This window comes from Solanum stenotomum, chromosome 7 (genome assembly GCF_019186545.1).
Source record: "Solanum stenotomum isolate F172 chromosome 7, ASM1918654v1, whole genome shotgun sequence".
Taxonomy (NCBI): Eukaryota; Viridiplantae; Streptophyta; class Magnoliopsida; order Solanales; family Solanaceae; genus Solanum; species Solanum stenotomum.
Genome location: NC_064288.1, coordinates 45,099,165 through 45,124,601, shown reverse-complemented (window position 1 = coordinate 45,124,601; position 25,437 = coordinate 45,099,165). Strand labels below are relative to the sequence as shown.

Sequence of the window (25,437 nt, the reverse complement as noted above, 5' to 3'; positions counted from 1 at the left end):
AAATAAATAACTTGTTTTTGATATATAGGTATATTGACTCAATTTTGTATTTATGAATGGGTGAAAATGAAACATGTTCAGAGGTCCAGAGCTTAGAACAAATTGTGGATATCATTGGAAAAACAATGTTGATGATAAAGTTGAAGATGATACAATACCTTTGGAATCAGTTATGCATAAGGAAATACTTGCATCTAGATCTCTTCAGAATTTTATGGTGCAATTAGAAAAGACAACACCGAAACTTTTGGATATAATAAGAAAAGTTAGAGATGAGCTTCAACTAAATTTAAATCATAACAAAAAACAGAACATAATAGAATCATATTTCACTAAAAAAATAGATATATTTGTACTTTTAAAGAATTATTAATTTATAAATATTAATGGGACCATATATAGGAGCCTTCTGAAAATATATTATCTTATTGAAATAAGTGATTTTTTCTATTGGCCCAAGTCTAGACAGGAGAAAATTATTATCTTAGAGAAATTATTAATTAACCGAGTATTAATTTAATGAGATTTTACTGTATTATCATACCTTTGATATTGCTTCTAATCTAGTCCTAGATCATGTTTTTATAAGCTACTAAGGTTGGGAGACAATTTTACATATTTAATTATATATTAAAGTAATATATTATGAGTTCTCATTATCCATGCTTAAAGTGGAAACATCAAGAGTAGATTAAAAGAATATTGCTGGTTCAAAATAATGAATTAAAGTAACATATCTTATTTATGCTCTGACTTTCATAGCTAAAAAAAATATTCTAAAATTATTATCTTCTTGTCAATTAGGCAAATCTATATTTTTATTTATCTTAGATCCTGAGAAGATATCATATTTCCTAAATCTACTCTAATTCATTCTTTATTAGTCAATTTATTCGCATTTTACGCGGTCACATATATCTTTTCTTATGTAAATTTAATTATAAAAATGTAAAATATTTTATAGTATTAAAAATTTAAAACAAATATATTGTGAGACGTACAGAAGAAAAAAAATTAGTTAACAAATTTAATAGGAAAAATGCATAAGTATAAATAATTTAAACAAAAAGTTCTTGCAAAAATGAATTATTGATCATTTGGTTAAAAATAAATAATGTTTTTATTAGTAATTGTATTTAGATGTAGTTTTTATTCATAATGTATAATTTTTTTAAATGTTAAATAGTTAAAAGACTTTATACATTTTTAAATGCTTACTTATATCTGAATTTTGAAGCTCGATCAAATAATCAGGTTATGCACTTCACTAAATTTGAGTGCATCTTTATTGATAGGTTCTATCTTTAAGGACACAAATAAAATATTAGCTCAAAAGCAAATGTAAAGAATAAGTATATAGTATATACACTTATATAACCAGCCTAATGTTTTAGCCAAATGAGTATGTATTTCTTCTTTCTTTCGGGTCAAATTTATTTTAAAACACATTTGCTAGCTATAGAGCCTAATGTTTTAGCCAAATAATTTTTTTTATTCAAAATAATCGAGTTCTAGTTGTTTATTCTTTTGATTTATCTATAGAAGTAATGACAGATTATTTTTGAGTATTTCTTATTTGTTTCGGTCCTAATTTGTAAAAGTTTTGTTTAAACTCCATTATTTTAAGTTAAATAAATTTGAAAAAAATATTCAGCCTAAATCATAAAGTTTCAGCCAAGAGGTAACAAAATATATTTTATTTTATTTTTAAAAAAGGCCCAATAGGAGCCGTATTTGACAGGTCTTAATAATTAATAGTAAAAATTAGGCAAATGACATAGTATAAGAAATAAATTACTTCCTTTCTGTACTTTTTCATTAATTATCAAAAATCCCTTTTTTAGTGTTTTTCGGATACATAATATAGCAGCGCGGATACTTAAATTAATAACGGGCTGATACTTAAATTATTAAGTTGTTGTTGTCAGTTTAATGCGTTAAATAAGGGATTAAAAACTGAAATTATAATTAAAACAGAAATTATAATTGACTCCCATAAATCACGCTTACGTTTCTTCCTTCAACCAATCAATCGTTCATAATCCTCTAACTGAATTATATTTTTTTAATTTCAAATTATGAAACGTTCTCCCTGTTCTTCGAAAAAACAGTAAAAGTTTTATTCAAACAAATTTGGAACGCTATTTTGTGAAGATTCGACATGAATATTTCAATCTTGTTAAGGCATTCTGGATCATGGGAAAGCGATGTTAGATACGAACGATACATAAGTGATGGTATAGTGATTTGTAAAAATATTTCGTTTGTGAATCTTATTTCAGCAATTACAGCTGAATTGGGTATTGATAAATTGAAAAAAAACATCGAGGTCAGATACGTTGTTGAAGGAAATTCGTCTCCATTGTGTATTAGGAATGATATGGGGTGAATTTGTACATAGAGATTAAGAAACATGAGGTGGGATTCTGTATGTATCCTCTATGCATTGATACCTCCGATAAAAGTGATGAAGAGATTCAAAATTTTGATGTAACAACAGGTGCAATCGTGTGTGTTGAGGGTGGAAAAAGCGACGCAAAAGCTCTAACAATTGTTGAATAAAAAATTGGCGATTCATATTACATACCAGAAATGGAGGTGAAGAATTATGTATCAGATACAACTATTTCCGTTGTTGAAGTGAAATAAATGTACAAGGATAAGACAACTCTAAAGGCTGTAATGGAAAAATACAAAATAAAGAATAACTTCAATTTTAAGGTTAAAAGATCTGATAACAAAAGGTATGTGATAAAATTATCTGATAATTTTCTTCATTTTTTTTTATAGTGTTTGTTATATGTTTACCATGATACACTGATAACATGTGTTACGTGCCGTCGTAGGTGTTACGTATCATGTTCGTTTTGAATTTCTTATGGTTATTTATGTATAAATTGAAAATGGTAGATGAAAAATGATTAGTTTGAAAATTACAATCAATGGATACAATAAATTATCATATTGAGTGAATTTTGAATTGGGTATCAAATTTGCATCTGAACATGATTGAATGTGTACTCATTAAACTTTTTGGTATAATAATATATTTTGTGTTTTTCTTCTGTTTTTATTTATGTATTAGTACATTAAACCTGATCAAGTAACAAATATATATGGTGTAATTGCAGCTACATATTAGTTTGTTATTCAAATGAATGTTGTTGCAAATTGAAGGCCTCTGTTAGGAAAAATTCAAACATATTCAAAGTTAGATACTTTAATAGTGAACATACATGTCCATTGAGGGATAAAGTATTAAGTAAGATACAAGCTACTGTTGGGTTTGTTAGTGGTGTGACAGCTCCAATATTGGGGAATCATAAAAGGAAACATACTCCCAACGATATAATTGCTGATATTAGGGCACTCTATGGAGTTGAAATTTCTTACCAGCAATCATGGAGGTCTAAAGAGCGAGCATTGGAAATGATCAGGGGTAAGCCTGCTGATGGATATAAACAGATGTCAAGATACATATATATGTTGGAAACTGTGTATCCCAATTCATATATAAGGATGCACAAGTTGGAAAAAATGAATTTATGTATCTATTCATATCATTAAGGCAAATGATGAGAAGGTTTGAATTATGTAGGCTTGTTGTTGTTGTTGATGCTTCACATCTTAGCGGAGCTTACCGAGGGACATTTGTATCGGCAAATACACTCGATGGGACATGTATATTATGTTGTTTATGAATTTATTTATTTTTTGAAGTAATTTTAATACTTTGCAATATCTAGAATAATTTTGAACTAGAACGTATATGGTACTAAATAACTTCATATCATTAAATATATTTTGAACTAGAACGTATATGATACTAAATAACTTCATATCATTAAAGCCAATGATGAGAGGGTTTGAGTTTTGGAAATTAATGTTTTGTGTTTCTATGTTAGGTTGCATATTGCCTTTAGCTTATGGAATTGTTGACACGAAAAATGATTGTTCATGGACATGGTTCTTTCAACAGTTTAAAAATGCATTTGGTGAGAGAGATAAAATGTGTGTTGTATCTGACAAAAATGAAAGCATAAAGAAGGGTGTAAGTATTGTTTTTCCAAATATTCCTCATTTTGCATGCATATGGCACCTCTGGAAAAATGGTTGTTCAAACTTTAGGAGAAGCAGGTCCATACTAAGTGATTTGTTTTATTCAATGGCAAAGGCTTATGAAAAAGGGGATTTTGAAATATTGATGGCTAAATTGGAAAAAATAGATGGCAGAGTAAAGGAGTATCTTCAAGATGCTAGGTATGAGAGGTGGTCTAGGTCACATGCAACAGTGAACCGGGGAAGAATGATGACTTCAAATATAGCTGAATGTATCAATGGTTGCCTTGTTGATGCACGATAACTACCTGTTATAGACTTTCTGGAAGAAGCTAGAATTCTATTTGGTTCTTGGAATTGCAAAAATGGAGAAATAGCATCTTATACAAAGGAAACATTAGGGAGGAGATTTGAAGAAATATTGATTATAAACGCTTCAAAATGTGCAACAATGAAGGTACATATTTGTTTTACAAGTATTATGCATCTAACTTTACTTCTAATTATATTGTTGTGTATACCAAATGAAAAAACATGTGATATATCTCTAATTTGTAAACAATTGCAGGTTGTTGCATCTTCTGAGTTTATTTTTTCAGTGTATGAAGGTGGGATAAGATACATTGTTTGTCTTGAGAGAAAAACTTGTTCATGTGGATGATGAGATACCTTGTGCGCACGCAATGGCCGTTTTGAAGAAGAAGAATATTAAAGATGTACACCCCTACTGCTCTGATTACTATAAACATGATGCATTAACAAATACTTATGCAGCTCCAATGGAACCAATGCCAGACAAAAATGATTGGACAGCTCCGGAATGTGTTTTGAAAGAAGTAGTCTTGCCACCAAGATACAAAAAAATGCCTGGTAGACCAAGAAAAAAGAGGAAGAAAATCCTGACAAAAAGCTAAGCACAAAAACGAATTGTTGTGGATGTTGTGGACAAGAATGCCACAATATAAGAACATGTACTTTCTTTCCAAAAGATTCTTGATGATTACTTTTGTAAGGATTTTCCTGCTTCATGTGTACTAATTTTCTGGATATTTTGAATATGCTAATAAGATATTATCATTTGGTGTGATTTTAACTTTATCTAAATGTTACAAGAGACAAACTGTTGTTTGATACTAAATATATTGCGATAAGCTGTTTTATACCTAGTGCATAACAGATTGTATCATGTGTTGTGGTATCTAACAACTAAGTTATGTGATAAGTTATTTAGTATCATATACGTTCTAGTTCAAAATATATTTTGTATCTGATAATAAAATATTGTTGTTTTTTATGATTCAAATCAATGTTACGATATTCAACCTGTTAAATAATACTACATATATAGTTACTTAATTCTTTTGTACCAATTGTAACATATACACAAATTTGTTATTTGATACTAAAATGTGTATCATATAAGTACTAATTATTTGGATATTTTGTATCTGATACACAATAAGATATTACCTTTATATCTTTATATAAAAATTTGTTGATTTTTTCTTATTTAAAGCAATGTTACAAGATTCAACATGATACTAAATATATTGAAACTTAATTGTTTCTGTACCAATTGTAACATATTATTTGATAGTAAATGTGTATCATATACATAATAATTGAATGGATATTGTGTATTTGAAAATAATATGTTATCATAATTTGTGATTTGCATCAAGGCTACCACATGTTTTAATAGATACTAATAAATTGAAAATTAGTTGTGGACCCAATTATGGAATATATAGTATCATATATTATGTATCTGATAGTTATATTGTAGCGGCAATATTGGTGTATAAGATACATAAATTGGAAAAATAATTAAAATTGGAATACAATTTTTGACAAAAACAGTCTTCAAATTAATAATTACTTAGAAAAACAGTGTTGGAAAGGGAAGGAATATTACAAAATACTAATTAATCGTATCTTCAACACAATACTAAAACATAACTATTCTATATTAATCAGTCCACCTTCTGCTGGTATAATGTAGAAACTCTTCAGCCTTGTAGGATCATTGTTATCGCTAACATATCCCGCCTTGAACTTGTCTATACCATACTTCCATAACAGTGTTGCATATCCATTGCGAAGATAGTCACTTCGAAAACTTATAGATGGAATGTTGATTTCATCACTCAAATATTCAGCAAAAGCAGCTACATACATTCCACAATCACTGCAAACAAAAAGTAGATACATTAAAAAAGTGAATTAAATATGTAAGTAAACAAATTATTTTACAATACTAACAGGCTATTGCTTTGTTGTTGCATAATGTCTTGAGCATATTCCACCTCAAACAACTGTTGTGGACCCAACAGTTCACCAGTTTCCTTGTCTTTGTACGCCTCCATTGATGCCCAATCAGTTCTCCCCGTTTTATCAAAGAACCCACTATCATGAAGATAGTTTGGAAGCATTACAGACAACTTCTTTATCTCTTCTGCATAAACTTTTTTCCTTGATCCCATAGACGAGTCATACACTCGCATTAACCTTTCCTTTAAAACAACCACAGTCAACACCCAATGAAAATCTTCGCCACAATTAACCAAAATATAAACCTCATCTAGTAGATGCCATGGTAAAGCAGCTGGGATCGAAAACCCACTTATGATGTCTTTGATAGACCTTTCATAAGAAGATACCGTAACACCACGATCAATATGTTCCTGTGTACTAAAAGTATCATCTGCAGGAGAACAATGATACCTCTTGTATACAATGTCAATATATGACTTGAACAAACAGTTGACCGTAGTGTATAAGTACTGATCCATGCTTCTTAATTTTGACTTCTTACGTAGATAGTAAAAAATTACATCTATGTGCTGTAAAATAAAGAAAAAAAACATATCATATAATCAACACAATCTGAAACAAAAATGATACATAGAAGAAAAAGAAAAATAAATAATCTGATACTTTATTTTAAATTAAACATGTTACATTTGTATCATATACATAATTTGAATGCTTAACATACCTGATCAGTCCAGCATTTCATTGGATATGACATAGTATAAAACCAGTTCTTGTCAGCAGGACATGCGACAACAAAATCCATATGGTCAAAACCAAATAGAGCAGATTTGCCTCTATATTTGTCCTCAAAAGGTTTTCTATAAGAATGATTAAAGTCGAAATGAATATAATATTAGTTTTAAAAAATTATTATAAAGATACATTAATAAGAAAAACTTACTTATTTGCATGTGTTCTGAGGAGTCCCTTTTGTATCCACTCTAAGAACTCTTGCATTAAACCTGACGAGAGTTGATATGTGATACGACAATCTTCAAATGGAGTGTATGGGCGGATGTCATCGTCTATTTTCTCCTTGCCCTTATCACTTGATCCAAAAGAATTCACATAGGGAGACTGCAAAACCTTTAAAGGCATTCTGTTACGCTGAACTGGAGCTTTTGTATTTGTATTCGGTGCAGGCTCATCTCCTGGAGGTTGGGTGGGTATCTGGCTGTCAGATAGAAAATCATCACTTTCGGTAAGGTGGAGTACACTCAGAGGTTTGACATTAATTGGCTGGTTTGGAAGTCCATATACAAGTGCATCTACAGCTAATTCGGTTGCGGACGAAATGGAGGCCGATGTGGTAGAATCTTATATGATGTCAAGTAAATAACAAAAATATTACAATTTTCATAAAAAAAAATAATGCCATATCAGGGAACTGTTTGCATTTTCCAGTAACAAATTACAACTATACCGATGTATTAACAACTGCTAAATTTGAAGCATGTTTTTCAAATTCTTGTTGAATTGTTTCTGCACCATCATCCTAATAAAGAGAATATGAGATACTATTATGTTTTTTTCAAAAATAATTAATGTATAATAATAAAAACACTTTTCACTTACTACTTTCTTATCATGAATAATCACATTTACCGAAGGATCATTATAGAGTGTTGTGGGTAGAAGCACACTTGACTCTTGCATTACTTGTTCCTTAATGGATGTATCATACTTCTGTGTTTGTAAATTTATATGTGCAAGATAAAACAATTAAAGTATAATACAAATTAAAGTATCTAGCAATGTTAGAATAGTAATGTGCATGATACAAAAAATATAGATATAGTATCATATACATTATTAATGTGTACAGTACATTTAGTGATACACAAATTAGCAACGTATATTTCATAAATTAAAGTATCAACCATTAAACATGCTATATTCTTAAACTATTTAAAGGATTGAAACACATAATAATGTATGTTTAATTAAATTAAGTATCAGATACATACACACCTTTTGAACAGTGTCTTTAGAAACCTTTTCTTTTCCAACCTCCACAGCAGGTTCATCGACATCATCAACAGTTGTAAAATCCATTTGTATAGGTGAAATGGTTTGTTGATCGAATGTATCAGACTTGGGTTGTAAATCAACACCACCTTTCTCTACAGAATCATCCATCATGTGTGATGATGAAACGCCTCCAATATCCTTCATGATCCAAATAATCAGTATACCATAAAGTTGAGAAGTACAGTATCATATACATTATTAATGTGTAAAGTGTAAAGTACAGTCAGTGATACACAAATTAGCAGCATATATTTCATAAATTAAAGTATCAACCATCAACCATGATATATTATTAAACTATTTAAGGGATTGAAACACATAATAATGCATGTTGTATTTATTTAAGTAGCATATACTTACACACCTTTTGAACAGTGTGATCAGAAACCTTTTCTTTTTCAACATCCACAGCAGGTTCAACATCATAAACAGTTGCAAAATCCATTTGTATGGGTGAAATGGTTTGTTGATCGAATTTATCAGACTTGGGTTGTGAATCTGTTGACACCCAATTTTGACTGACCTATAATCATTTTCTTGAATTTTTATTCGATTAAATATGTATTTTAATACTTGTTTCTTGTAAAGTTTTATATTTAGTTTTACCCAATTAACTACATATACTTTAGTATGTATAATTTACAAAATTATTATTATTATCCCCTCCTTATATATGTGCATTTGTTTATTTAATTTTTAGTTATAAACACTTGTGATTTTTTCAATGTTATTGTTCATATTATCGTAAATGTTGGTAGTTTATTTTTTACAATAATATAACTATTGATTTAATAATATTTCTTTTACTTAGTAATTTGATAGTTACCCACTTATATATTTTTGGTAGATTTTTATTTAAATTCAATTATCCATATTTGGTACATATTTTAAAATTTAAAATTTTAGTTAAAAACTTTTCATAACCATAGAATCCTCCTACAAATCATAAAATTTACTCTTTTATGGGAAGAATATTATTTCCTCACCCAAAATACTTCCTTGAGATCAGCCTTTTCCTTTTTTTTTTACTTCCCTTCTTCCAACGTCTCTTTTTTTTCCTCCATAAAAGGTAGCCTAGTATCAACCAAGAGGGGGATGGATATAGATCACTTTTTAGGCCATACTTGAAAGAAAAGGAAGAAAACTTCAACATTTTTAACCATACTATATCTCCACCAAAACCATGGAAAATCCATGTACCATCGGTTCCCTCAAACCACCAAAAGCCTTCATCTTGGGAGGACGAAGTTTGTCGGAATGCTTAGTTGTTTGTTCCATTCAAAGTCTCCGATCAAGAGCTTTCTAGTTGCTTGAGCTCCGTTAAGATAAGCTCAAGTTCATCTATATAAAGGTCAAATCTTTATCCTTTTCTTGTTCCATCAATACTTCATATACTATGCTTTAATCATTTTTTGTCAATATCATGTTGTTATCGATTTTGTTTATTTTCATGCTACTTTTTGTTTGCTCATTTATTATTCTAATGAACAATTGACGATAATGAATATCTTATTATTTACAATTTGTGTTCAGTTTGGATTAAGATATTATTAAAAATACATCATGTTTTAAATTTAGAATCTCGTGCTATATATCATTAATTCTTATGAGGATTTTTTTTGTAGTTTCGTAGTCACCGATCCTAATCACATTTACTCAACTCTGTAGGATAGATCTCGACAATAGTGTGAATTACATTGCAAGTAATTTGTAATGAAAATGTTCTTATAAGTGCAAGAATTTATTTAAAGTTACATTACAGTAACTCATTACTATTTGTTACCATGTAGTTTATTCATTCTTAGTAGAAATGTTATATTAATGTGATCTAGGTGAGAAAGAATTTATTTTTTTCACCGTATTTAGCTCATTTTTTTCAATTTGATTCTAAGTATCATTTCTCATCTTGTGTGTAGTGCACTATCCTTTTAAGGACTTGATATGATTTCTTCTTAGTAATCCTTTTAAGTATAGTAAATTGTTAGGGAGATATGTGTTAATTTATTAATTACTGTCAAGCTTAAACTCACTGGTTGCATCAATTGCTCACTATTAAATGGTTGTATTTGCTTTGGTGTTTGTAAGTACGTTGTGATGGGATTTAGACTATGTTAAGTCAAGGTCAATTAGTTTAATCATAAAAAGAGGGAATGAAAATGCAAATTTATGTCAAATCATGTGGTCCAAGAAAAGAGATGAAAAGTTCTCCTCTTTTTTCATGTGCTTACTGTAATTAAGAGTTTTTTTTTAGTACTCTTATCAATTTATAATTTTTATTTGATTAGTTAAGCTTTAAGAACATACCTACTCTCACCTCTTTAAATATTATTACATGTACATCCTAATGGAGTGACGTCGGTTGGAATGCAATCACAACGAGTGGTGAATTCAACGCATGAAGACGAGTTCAAGTTGAATCGTCTCCTCGAAAGGGGGCATCAGGTACGCCTTGGGAGATGATGAAACAAGACAGGCTATAGCTGACTTCTCATATGAAGCACATTACCACTTTATAAGAATAAAACTCATTGTTACTTCTTTCTTATTCTCATTTTATATGTCACCCTTTTTAAAAATCTCAAAGACTTGACAATTTTTATATTTTATGTTAAATTATCAACAAAGTTTCACTAAATTAAAAAAAATCAAGTATAAACATTTTAAACTTTTACATGACTTCTAAAATATCAAAATATTTTATTTAGTTCTCCCGAATAACCTCTTTAAGAACTCTTTTCGTCTTGTCTTAAGACGTTTAAGAAGGTTGATCATAAAAATAGAATAGAGGGAGTAACATCGCATTGGGCCCATTTTTAGCCTTGTCATATCTGATCCCGTCTCTCTCTCTCTCTCTCAACTTTAACTTTATGTATTATTGCTTTATTTAAATTTCTATGTTGAGCGATATATATTAAGCATTTAGTTTGGAAGCAACAAGGTTAGTTTCTCAATTCAGAATCTTCTAATATTCAATTATGTTTCTCCTTTTATTTATGTTACTTTAAGTATTCTATTGGAAGCAATCAAATTAGTCTCTTTCCTCTTTTATTAAATTGAATTCGTGAATTTGGTGGCTTTACTAGTTTGTATGTATCATTGATTGTAATCCATGTATATAGTTGCATGCTAAATAAATTCATTTTGTCTTATAATGTTATGTGTTTGGGGATAGCTAGAATTACGATATCTTTAGAATATGATGATTTTTGCCCCCGTAATAAATTCATAGATTAGTTTAACCTATTTTTAGCATGTTAATTAGTATAATTTCTCTTATTTGATTAGTTGACTATTTCAAACTTCTTTAATTAAATTGAGAATTTGGTTCCTTACTTTATCACTTAGTCTAGATAACTTAGTTAATAAACCAATAAATGAAGTGACCTTATTTGCTACTTGTAACCCCACATATTGCATGAGATACGGCCGGGACCCACATTTGTGGACCTCGAGGGATGCCTAACACCTTCCCCTCGAGGTAACTTGAACCCTTACCCTGATCTCTGGTTCGTTGACCTTAGTTAGACTTAGTTAGGTTAGATAGGTGCCCTAACGCGCCTTAATTCGTTAGGTGGCGACTCTTCAACCACCCAAAGCCCAAAAGAGTTGTTAGGTTGTGCACCAAAACCCGTTTTGAGAAAAACGGGGCGCGATAGAATCAACACCACCTTTCTCTACAGAATCATCCATCATGTGTGACGATGAAACGCCTCCAATATCCTTCATGATCCAAATAATCAGTATACCATAAAGTTGAGAAGGAAATCAGAAAATTAAAATACAACCTTTTCAGTTTTGTTATCTTTCGCGCCAACCGTTTTCAACAATTCAGACTGATTGCTTTTTATTAACTCCTCAAGTGCTTCAATTTTATTTTCAAGAGCTCCAAATTTGTTGTCAACCTATACTTAAATTAAGCATATAAAATGGATTTAATAATGAATAAACAGTTATTTAAATATAATGTTTACTTACATAACCCTTCATGTACATCTTCAAATCCTCCATTCCTGCACTGTCAAAAGTTGTTCTTCCAGGGAATGTATTATGAGGAACACCAGATACATTATCAACTTGTTTTGGTTCTGAACTTGGAGATTGAAATGACTGCTTTGGTTGCTCATATGGTTGTGTGAGGTGGGACAAATTATATTTATGTGGATGTACAATCTTTATTCTTTTGCGGGGTGGGGTAGATCCTGAGCTAGGTACTCGAGTTGATCTCCTCAACAATTGCTCCGGAGGTTTTGATGAGAAGTTTTCAAAACCAAGAACCTCCTCCGGTTGCACCTCCTCGTTATTAACAATTGGTGAATCTGGTCGAGTTGAAGGTACATGGTTGTTATCCGATAAATCAAGTGATCTGATTTCCTCAGGAGTTGGTTGTATGTTAGAACAGTCAATCTATACAAACAAATAGTAAAACAACATTAAAATCAAATTAATAGTGTATCGCAAACTTTAAAAAATGAAGTAAAAATTTTGTTATGTAGTAATTACCTCGGTAAAGATGGTATCCATGAACATCTCAAATTTGGGCTTTGGAGCAACAACTTGCCAATTGCACATCATTGGTATATCGTTTCCTTCTTTAACGACTATCTCGTTATTTAGTACAGACGCACATTCATATATCCAGACATTCAATGCGTATGGGAGTCCATTCAAACGATACATTTTTTTGGTGGGTGTATACTCTTGTCTAAAAGATTTCATTAACTTTGTAAAAGCCACTTGTTCCCACGGGTACTATTCATAGCTACCATCTTCTACCATGTAGAAATCTTCAATAGGAATTGGTGCATCACCAAGTTGGGAATACAAAAATGTGTGAATGAAAAACAAGATAGCCATCTGAAGGGCATCATCATTGTTGTCCCAACCACCTTGCATAAAACGATCTACCAGGCTACCTTTATTCACATTATAATTTGGACTACGAAAATATCTTTGCACAAGCCTATTGGTTTTTGAAGCTGGATAATTAAAATCTTTGACATTTCCTTTACATCTCAAATCAGTAATAATTGCAAACTCTATGATACTAAATTTCAAGACATTCCCTTTGGCATGACGAATGTGAATTTCATTAGCTAGATTGCCCTGCTCAATCTCTAACATATATAAACACTTGGTAATCTGACCTTGATAGTTGCATTTACGGATATTAAGGTATGGGGCAAATATGGTATCCTTGAATAACTCAATACCTTGGTCCTTTATTGACAGTACTAAATCTTCAATAAAATTGGAGTTGTAGGTAGGACCAAACTTTAAGCAGTTCATTGGAATATGTTTAATTACATAACTGACATTCTCCAATTACATAAATGATTTTTGTGAATCATAAAAAAAGTATATGATACTAAAAAACAAGAAGACATAATATGTACACAAAATCAATTATACTGTATAATTCAATGTGATACAAATATAGGTTCTTTTAGGTATCACTTGGAAACTTATCATTAACTATGATTCACAGTACAAAAACCAAACTAGATGCAAAATTGTTGAATTAAGCAATTTTCTTATATACAATAATATTCATTTCATTTGATAGTAAATAACAACTACTTCATACGAAAACATAAATGTACACAAATTGAATTGTTCCTTATATACAGTGATCAAAATCTAACCTACAAAAAAAATGTGATTTAGTTACTTAACTTAGATACAGTTCTCTTAACTTTTTATACAATAACAGTTACCAAACAAAATCGCGATTCACAGATGACACTTAATAAAAAAATAAAAATTATTTATCATCGGATTTAAAAAAAAAATAGGGGTAAGATATATGATAAAAAATGGGAAAAATTTATGCTTACATTTGGTAATGTTGGTCGAACAATGGGTGGGGCAACCTTTCTACCCCTTTTTTGGAGGGTTTTCGAATCTTTTGAAGTAGTTGCATGTACTTTATTCTTCGATTTTTTCTTGCTAGAACTTGAATTTGTTATGTTTATCGGAATAGACAACCTTTTAGAACTAAAACCTTTGTTGTTCGGATCTTCTGAATAAAAAATTAGAGATTTTTTAGATGTTAAATGCATAATGCAGGATAAAACGATTGATACAAAATAAAAGAAAAAAAATGGCGGAAATTACAATGAAGATGATGAGAAACCCTATTTTGAACTCTGAATCCGGTTTAAAAGTGATAGGATTCTTTTCAAATTCAAAATTATTTGAATTTGATAACTGAAATTGTAATGGGAGAGATTGGGGGCGAAATATAGGGAATGGGAAAGATCTGATTTTGCTTCAAACTAATAAAGTATCCAGTTAAGTTGAATTGGGGGAAAATAAGGAATTTTTGTATTTTAGTAAAATAGTAGAGAAATATTGAGAATAGGTAAAGAAGTGTTGTGTATTTAAGTAATTTGTCCTAATTAATAAGTCCGTAATTAGAATAATAAGAGTAAATCCAGGGGAAAAATAAGTAAAAATGACTCCTTTTTTTTCAAAAAAAAAATAAAATCAAATATTTTGAAGTAAACCTTCCATAGGACTATTGGACTAATGCTTACTTAATGATTAGGCTAATTGGGAAGAAGAAAATAATTTTCCTATATACTGATTTGTAAATAGAGAAATTGCCATAAATAGTCATGGATCAGAATAAATAATGGTGAACATACGATTAAATTAAAATAAGTGATTAAAAAATGTTATCAATAGTATAATTTTAGTTAACAACGGAGCTAACAGTACCCCAATCTCCTTCATGTAAATCAACAGCTTGAATAGTTTGTGGTACGACATTTGGAAGATGGTGTGGTTTTTCACAAAACATTTCATGAAATAAATCCTTACAACCTTTTATCTCTATTTCTGAAATCAACTTTCCTTTCAAACCAATTTTATTTTATAAAATAAATGATTATATAATATAGAAATAAAAGTATTTAATTGGAAAAAATTGATGAATAATGAATCAGAAATGGAAGTCTTTATATAGTTGCGCTTTGGTGCATAAATTATTACAATTATTATCTCCAAGTTGAGTATTTATTTATATAAATAATAATAATAATAATGGTGACAACTTAGATTTGTTTAGACGTGGTTTCGTGATTTTGTAATCATGAATATGATGACTATGACAATTGAATTATTGTATTAGAAAACCAAATATATACACAAAGTTTATATAGATAGTGCCCGATTTCTATATCAGGTCTGTAAATCGAAGTTCTTATCTCTCTAACTCATGAATAAATTACCCGCTGGAAAGTAATAGTCAGAATCAGGGGCGAAGCTACAGTGTTAAATGGGAGTTCGAACGAATCCACTAACTTTTACGTAGACCCTATATATGTGCTAAAATATCATGTACAAATATATGTAAATAGCGCATGCGAACCCATAGCAAACAAAGGTGAGTGGCGCAGTGGTAAGTAGTAAGCGCGCGACCAACTCTCATTTCTTTGGACGGGGTTCGAGTCCCAATAGAACCTATTCAATTTTTTTAATTCAATTTTTCCGGATTTTTTTATTTTCGATTAAAAAATATGCTTTGTGCCTATCTTTTACCTCCCTTTAATTCAATTTTTCCTATATAGATTTTTCTGACTTTTTTTTCAAACAATAAGACAGAAAATTGATAATTAATAATAATAATAAAGTAGTGTCATACTCCAAAACAATATCTGACTATTAATTGCAAAATAGATAATTGTAAGTAACAAAAATATAGTGTTATACTCTAAAACAACATCTCACTATTGATTTCTTTTGAAGCATTCAATAAAATGTTAAATCCAAAATTTAATTTTTTTAAAAGTTAGGGTTCTAATTTTTACTACCGACTTCATTGCTACTGCTTGTTGCCAAAGTGCAGACCTCTGCCCCGGTAAGTACTATTTACTCCTTAGTTCCTTCTCAGCTCTCCCTTTTCTCTTTTTTTTTTTTAATTTGTCTTTACATTGTATAACAATTTATTCAAAGATCTTGTTTTTAATCTTTGATTTTAAGACTGTTCTACGTATTAATAATTTGTTATATTAATTAAGTTATTGTTTGCTTCTCGGAACTTCAACTTTCTAGGCAAGAGTGGCTCAATGGTGAAGCAAGTAAAACCTTCCCTTTAGGTCCAAAATTATTAATGGTGAATTTAATAATTTTAATTTTACTTAAAATAACATTTGAGATTTTAGAAAAAAATGTTCAAAAATTATACTAAAATATTACACTTATCTACCTTTTACCAAATAATATTTTAGAACTTTGAAATAAATAACTCAAATATTCATATTAATAAATGAAATATTTGAAAGTGTACCAAATGATGCATCATTTCTGTTTTCAAAACATAACTTGTCGAGTGCAATTGTAATGATATGCTTATATGTTTGTGGTTATATATATATATCTTAAACTTGTCCCTAAATTTCATTTTGACACTCCAACTCAACCTTGTTCCATTTTAACCCTTCAACTCCAATTTTTATGTTCTAATTTGGCACTTCTAAGTGATGTGGCAGAGAGTGTGCATCACACATTCTCCACTCCAACTCAACCTTGTTCCATTTTAACCCTTCAACTCCAATTTTTATGTTCCATTTTGGCACTTCTAAGTGATGTGGCAGAGAGTGTGCATCACACATTCTCTAAGAGAGTGAAAGACAAAAAATAGTATTTTTTTTAAAAAAAATAAAAGATTACCCTTCAACTCTATTTCTTTTATGTACCATTTAACACAAAATACTAATTTTATGATTTCTTTATTTCTATATATGTTATTCAACTGCAATTTTGCATTTTAAAAATCAACGATCATCCATTAATTATTGTAAAAAATTAAAACTGATGGATTATCATTGTTTTTTTTAATAAAAAAAGTAACAATTTTTTTTTAAGAGTTTTCCTATATTTTTGCGTGAAAAATAACCGACGAAAGTGCGTCGATTTCTTTCTTAAAAAAATCAATGACAACCCAACGAAGTCTATCGAGTTTCAACATTTTTTGGTAGTGTTATTAATTAGCAATGAGCATGAGTTTTTTTTCACTCGTATTTAATTAGTTGAATGAAAAATTAGAAAGCTGATATTTGAATTAGTCCAAGTAGACTAGATATGAACAAAAAAATATGTGATGGTATTTAAATTAACTAATTGTTTTTAAAAAAAAAACCAACACACTTTCGCAGATTATTTTTTCACACAATAAAGTACAGAAACTCTAAAAAAAATATATTTTAAAAAAAAACAATGTTCATCCATTATTTTTTAACACAATAATGGCATGTGAAGTACACACATCTCACTTTGTTGGTTCTTTGGAAAGAAGTGCCAAAATGGAACATAAAAATTGGAGTTGAAGGGTTAAAATGGAAAAAGGTTGAATTGGAGTGCCAAAACGAAATTTAGGGACAAGTTTAAGGGTCTGCATATGTGTTTGGCCATATATATATTTGTTTGTAATTTAAGGATTGTTATATTAGACCAATATGTTGTTCTGTTTTAAAATTTAGAACCCACAAACATCAAATCCTGGCTCCGCCTCTGGCCGGAATAGAATGAAGTTTCTGCATGACTACATCGAGTTTTCGCCCATTTATTCTATACTAAAAGTGATACGACATTTTTACGGCACGAGCAAGACATGAATCATCGTTGAATTGCCACAACTAGGGCCTTCCTCAAGGGAGGAGTTCATACTCGAGTAGTAGTTGCTGATGAAGAAGAAGATAATGAGCAATTAATTGGAGAGTTAATATCTCAGATGATCACTTAACTAATAATTTTTTTCACAGATAGTCACTCAACTAAGAATTCTTCTCACACAAAGTCACTCAACTAAGGATTCTTCTAATAATTAGAAAGTCAGTCAATTTTCTTTTATAACTTCAAAATCACTCAACTATGAATATTTTACTTAGAAGTCACTGAACTAATTTAAATAATTTTTCATTAAATTTTGTTGAAATACAATATTTATTTTAAATTAATTTTTTTAATAAATAGTAAGATATTAAAGAAGAACACTTGAGGATTAATGTTACTAATCCTAGACGATTAACTTGATTTTATTTTCTTCCTTTCCTTTTATTATCGATGATTTTTTCCCCATTTAATGTGTATGCTACTATATACCGTAGTACTTTTGCACATATATATTTACAAAATAGCATTTTAATAAAATTAATAAAATAGCTAAAATGAATATTTATTGTTTTTTAAAATAATTTGAAATAAAAATTGTGTTTCAACAAAATTTAATAAAATAATCAAATGAACATTTTATTATTTAAACAAAAAATTAGTTAAAAATAAAAATTGTGTTTCAGTAAAATTTAATAAAACAATGACATGAGTATCTTATTATTTTTACTTGAGACTTTAAATTTTTTAAATAATTTTTTCATAGTCAAACACTCAAATAATATTCCCCAAAAATATTCAGATATTTACTTACATTGAGCAGTACATACTTAAGAAGCAGCTGTCATGATGTCACTGATGATGTTTTTCAGATAATAAATTTGATACAAGATCTGGGTGACATAGAAATTAGAAACGATAGAAAATTTTTTATTTCGCCGTCTTAAAATAAATATTATTTTTTATTTATTTTACATCCACTAAAAGAAAAAAATAAGATTTTTTTTTTCATTTTACTTTATACTTTATTTGTCATATTTTATTTTGACATAGAGTTTTAAAAAAGCAAAAAAAAATTCGAATTTTGTGATTTCAAACTAAAAATGTGTCAAATATACTAAATATCTTTTGATTTTATGATATTAACTTCTTAAGCATGTCATGTGAAAAATTAGAATTAAAAAGTTACAAAAAAGTATAATGGAAAACAATTACTACTTTTTGTCCTAAATTTTTAAAATAACACTTATTTTGAAATGGTCTATTTTTTCGTCAAAATAATACTTATTTTAGAAAAAAAGATAGTGGTATAGTACTCCCTCTAGTCCATATTATTTTTTTTTATAATCCAAATAAGTGAATTGTTCAAAGTTTAAAAATATTATTAAAACTAACGACCCTTGATTCAAGAAATCTTAAGAGAGAGAATAATCTATGGAGGAACAAAATTGTACTTCAATACTATTCTCATTTCTTCATATTTTATTTATGATTAATTTATTTTCAAATATTTAAAATTTATTGCAAACAAGTACGTACCTCACACAAAGATTATCTCTAGATCATCCTAAACATAATACGATTTCTATATATTTAATATATGCCTTTGTTATTTTCTATCTTAGTTCCCCTCTAAACATGCCGTTTGATCATAGCCTTGAACCCTTCGATAATGATGTGACAAAAAGCGTGAATATTTTCTCTGAACAATTAAAAGAAGTGATTATAAAATATTATCGACAATAAAATTATTTTCTGATCAATTAAAAGAAGTGATTATAAAATATTACCGACAGTAAAATTGCAATTGATAGCTTGAATAATTTGTGGTACAACATTTGGTAAATGGTGTGGTTTGTTCTTAAACATTTCATGAAACAAATCCTTACAACCTTTGATCTCTGTTTGTGATATCAATTTTCCTTTCAAATCCATTTTTTTTCACTTATTATATTTATTTGATAGAAATAGTAGTATTGTTGGAAATATTTGATGGATAAAGAATCAGAAATAAAAGTCCTTATATAGTTGCATTTTGGGGGATGGTCAACCCCTCTACAATTTTGTGCCAAACATAGATTATTACAATTATTTTCTCCAATAAGTTGTGGATTTATGTTATAGTGACAACTTAGATTTATTGAAAAAAAAAAAAAATTGCATCAAAGACAAATGGACAAAAACTCATTCATCAGGAAAAAAGGAAACTTCAAGAAGCCTTCCATCACTTCATTATCGATCGAAACTCCAAGAATGTCGATTCAATCCTATGAATGGAGACACAATCCAAGCACTTCCCCCAATGGACGAGCTTCAAGTTCAGAATCCAACAAGCTTGCAGGTAATTTGAGATCTGATTAATTGATCCAATTCATACACTTATTTTGAGTTGCTATTCCACATAAATCTCATTTAAACATTGCAGAATAGAACTTTATGAAATAGCAGTAAAGTATTTGAGCCTCTTCTCCATTTCACCATAGTAATAATAACCTTTCAAAGGCTCCATGAATTGCTGCTACAGTTCACATTAAATCTAGCATGAATAAATTTTAAAACTGTATCTGTTATGCCCCAAATAACTCTAGCTTCTGAAAATACACCTCTATGCAAGATAATAATCCTTCTTTTCCACAAAAAAACCATAGGGATAGCCTGACACACCAATTTCACTCTATAATTTCCTTCTACATCCCACCACAACCTTATAGATTGTTTCAAATGTAACACAGGATCCAAAATTCCAGATGCAGATCTAAAGTAATTCCATATTCTTGTAGCAACTTCTCCATCAAGAAAGAGATGCTCTACAGTCTCTTCTACAGGAATAGCACAACATCTACACTCTTTTGAAATATCTGAATTCCATCTATGCATTAGAGATGCCACATGAATCTTTCTAAACCAAATTCTCCAAACCAGGAATGAGATTTTGAAAGGAATTCCTTTTATCCACAACTTTATCAAGTCTTCATTTATGTCTTTCTTGTGCCTTAAAAGTCCCCATGCCGATTTAATTGTGAAAATACCTTTACTGGTTTTTGTCCACCACACTTTGTCATTATGATTACTGAGATAAGCAGAATTTAAATTGGCTTGAACATGATCCACTACATATTCAGGAACAAAATCTCTCATTAACGCATAATCCCATCCTCCCTCCTTCAAAAATTCCACAGTATCTTTCATTGGATAGCATGCATGTAGAGTTGCCTCCTCTAGGTTCCCACCACATGTGTTTTTCCAGTATGTCTCTATTTTCCAGCATGTGCTTCCATATTTGGGATCGTCCTTTCGATTGAATAAGTGCCAGAATTTGCTTTCTACAATACTTAGTCCACATGAAATTAGACCACATTGTATTCTATGTTCTAAACTTCCACCAAAGCTTTGCACACATAGCTTTTGATACATCAAACATGGACCTGAATCCTAGACCCCCTTCACTTTTAGGAAGACACACATCCACCCATTTCAACCAGTGTTTACTTTTGCTATCTTCCTTATTACTCCAAAAGAATTTTGCAAACAAACTAAATGTATATAATTGAAGCTTACACTTGTTCTCGGACATAAAAATCTACATACTTTTTTCAGAGAAAAGGCTCAAATATATAATCGAACTTTGAGAAAAGACTCATTTATACCATCCGTTAAAAGTTTAACTCATATATGTCATTTTTGTTTGAAAAAATACTCATCCATGTCATTTATTAACTGAAATGGCATAGATGACCCAAACTTTAAATGAATGACATAGATAAACATTTTCTCAAAATTCAATGACATATATAAGTCTTTTCCCAAACTTGTTTTTGTTTGATCTAATAGATTGGAGCAGTTTGAAAAAAAACTCACATTTTACTTAGTCCCGTCTAATATTTGATTAGCTAAAAAAAATCACATTTTACTTCGTCACATCCATTTTATATTTTTTGTCTTGCATTTTGTAGTCTGTTTTAAGAAGATTATCTTTTTCTTTTGATAATTTTTTAATTCTAACTCTTCAAAGGAAATGTTAATATCAGAAGTAAGAAGAAGTTGTCATGTGTGATTAAGAATAATCAATTAATTAGCAACTTCATTACGCATCTATTTTAATTTTTTCGTCTTACTTTTTGTAGTTTGTTTTAAAAAGATTATCTTTTTCTTTTGACAATTTTTTAATTCAAACCCTTCACAGAATATGTTAATATCAAAAGATTAAAAAACATTTTAATACATTCCACATATCTTTAGTTTAAGATCACAAGATTTAAAAATATTCTCTATATTCTTAAAATTTATGCTAAATCAAAATCAACAACGCAACATATCCCGTGAGTATCAAATCAAAATCAGATAAACAAATTAAAATACACGGAGTGCAGGATCTCGATGACAATGAAACCATACAAAACTATACTTGAGGATGCAGATATTATATGGGGTGATAATGACATTTTTTTCTCCACTCTATATTTATTTTGACACGCAAACGAAGGGGTGACCCGGTAACTATACTTTTAACATTTTTCGAAAATACTTTTTCTGTCACGATCCAGACCGTTGTGATCTAACCCTCCAGTGCGAGAACCATTACTACTACCCAAACTAACAAATTTTATGAAAACTAAGACATTTAAAGATACGGAAGCAGGTTTAAATGACAATAAAAATGGAGTCCCATAAACTCTATTTGAACAAACAACTAACCAAACTAATGCGGAAGAATCCCTAGAACCTGAAAGTCATTGTACCAAAACTCTACTAACGACAAGTCTAAGAACAAGGAGTACAACCCCGAAACTAAACAACACCTTAAATAAATAGTCTGAGTCTGAAAAGAGTGGACTTAAACAACGGAGATCCATGACAACCTGAAAGAACTGGCTCACCCTTGAATCCAGTCACGCTCAATAATCACTTAGCTGAGGTCTATCAATAGCCGCCTAAAGATGCCATGTACTCAACAAAGAACAAGCAAGTGCAATATCAGTACAGTTGCACAATATACTGGTAGGATCACGTGGCTATCCCAATAAGTGAAACACATGCAAGTAACCACAACATTATAAAGCAGGCATATACCAAACATATACAATATTAGTCATCTTTTCAAGATCAATGTAGCATTCTACGTTCTCAATAATACACATTGGTTATCAAATTAGAGCAACATACAATCTTCCAATATCAATCATCATTAGATATGAACGTAATCATCACAAGTAGATACACAACACAATTCAATGGTCCTCTCACGGAACCCAATTCAATGGTCCTCTCATGGAACCCACACCCAAACTGTTAGCATATCAGAACGTGGTACCCGATCCAATGTTTATGTTGAAACGTGGCAACTGATCCCATATTTATACCGAAACATGGCAACTGCTCCCATGATTATGCCGGAACATGGCAACCGATTCAATATTTATGCCGGAACGTGACAATCGATCCAATCAACAAACCACAATTACAATCACAATGTATATTCTCACAATCATACAACAAAAGGTGATTCATGACATACAATTATTCTATTATTCTCATTTATGATTAGGGTGATCAATAATGCAACATTCACATAGATACATGCATTATAATGACCAATTACAAACATATATCACACCAAATGAAATCACAACCATCACCTACCTCGAATCCAAGCTTGAATCCCCCAAGGCACTTGAATCTTCCCTTTTCGAATTCTTTTCACTTGTTTGTGGTCTAAAATCATACAATTAACGCAAGGATCAATAAACGAGGCCTAATTACTCGGATTATAATCAATATCATCAACCCTAGGCCAAACCCTTGATCCCCATACCCATATTAGGGTTTCTTCCACCATAAATCACAGATCAAAACCCTCCCTCAATCGATAATTACCCAAGAAACTAAGTTCTACGGATCGAAAAATGGATTCGGGGAGTAAAAACCTTACCTTTAGCCTTAAGAATGGTGGAAAACCGTCAAGAATCACCTGGGGTTCGTTCCTTAGTTCTAAAAACCGAAAAGTGCAGAATAAAGACGTTTTGGGGTTTATTTACGACCTTAAGTCGCGTCAGACCCGCCACAACGGTCCTCACCCCGCTACAACGGCCCCGCCTTGGCGGCAGAAATCCCGCCCCAGCGGCTTGCCTGGAACTAGTGAGCTATTTTAATATTTTCAAAACCCCCATTTCACAACACACTTTTAACCAACGACGCTAAAAAAATACCGTTCACGCTTAGATCGATTCTGGGAGTTCTATTCACCCGAATTCAATTCCGTAAAGTCGTACAGATTCCTTATCGACTTATCTAACCACTCATGTAATCAAAATCATAAATAAGTCACACGATTGTTACCAGATTTCCCAACACCTTAACGACTCTGATTTCGTCTAAATTTGGACTAGGTTGGGAAATTCCAAGTTACTACTCAAAAGTTTTCTGGCCCCAATTCTTTCCCCATTGACTTTTCTATAACGACGAAAACATGTCATTACAATAGATACCAATTTACTTATCACTCGTCTCTGAGTGACAAACTAGGAGAAAAGGGCTAAAGCAAGAATAAAGTAGTATCTGAATCGTCGAATAACTGGAGATATTTGTCCCACATACTTTTTCTGTCGACTATGGGCTGCTAGAAGCTTAGATTGAATACTTCTTACCTTACCCTAAACATTTTTCACCAAATCAACTCTCAAAGGTTTCACACCTACACATCCTCCCATACAATGCCTCAATGAAGTCATCTCAATATTCGAGTGATAAATATTGTTGTATGTAAATTTAACTACAACAAAAGTGATTCCCAACAACCACCAAAAGTGGATCGTACATACGTCTACAACATGTTATCAAGGACCTTGACACAATCATTCAGACGAATCATTTAGCATGATAAAATTCCAAGTCAACACTCGCTACAAATAGAAGTGAACCTAAATCAACCAACACATACTCATAATACCCAAACAATCACAGTTCTTAACAATATCTCCATCCCACAACATAAATTCCCATGAGCTTAAGTTATAACAAATTTGATCCTTAGAAATCAAGTACTCATCGAGGGATATGTCCAAACATACAACCCCTCCAACAACACTATCGAAATGCTAGATTTAGTAATTGTAGATTACCTTTTAAGAGCAATAGAATTGGACCCAATGATCCCCACATTCAACCACACATAATTGATACATGACCTCGACGACTAGAGGAATATTAAGATTACCGGACAACCACAAATACACATGGTAGCTTTTCTATAAATTCTCATAAGCAAGGTGGTACATGTATAACCACTAAAATACTTTAACAACTCCAAGACAACACCAATTATGTCATTTGAAATAACCAAATCTTTCCAATTTTCCCACTCAACCAAGAGAACATCGCAAGATTTGGTACCCTTGATCCACCACTACGAATTCACCCATA

At 30.5% G+C, this 25,437-nt stretch overlaps 2 pseudogenes; one reads left to right on the top strand and one right to left on the bottom strand.

Annotated features, from left to right (window-relative positions):
- The first annotated feature begins 4,165 nt into the window (after positions 1–4,165).
- On the top strand, positions 4,166–5,056 carry LOC125871169 (uncharacterized; annotated as a pseudogene).
- A 962-nt stretch (positions 5,057–6,018) lies between these two features.
- Positions 6,019–21,207, bottom strand: LOC125869943 (uncharacterized; annotated as a pseudogene).
- Positions 21,208–25,437: the final 4,230 nt, after the last annotated feature.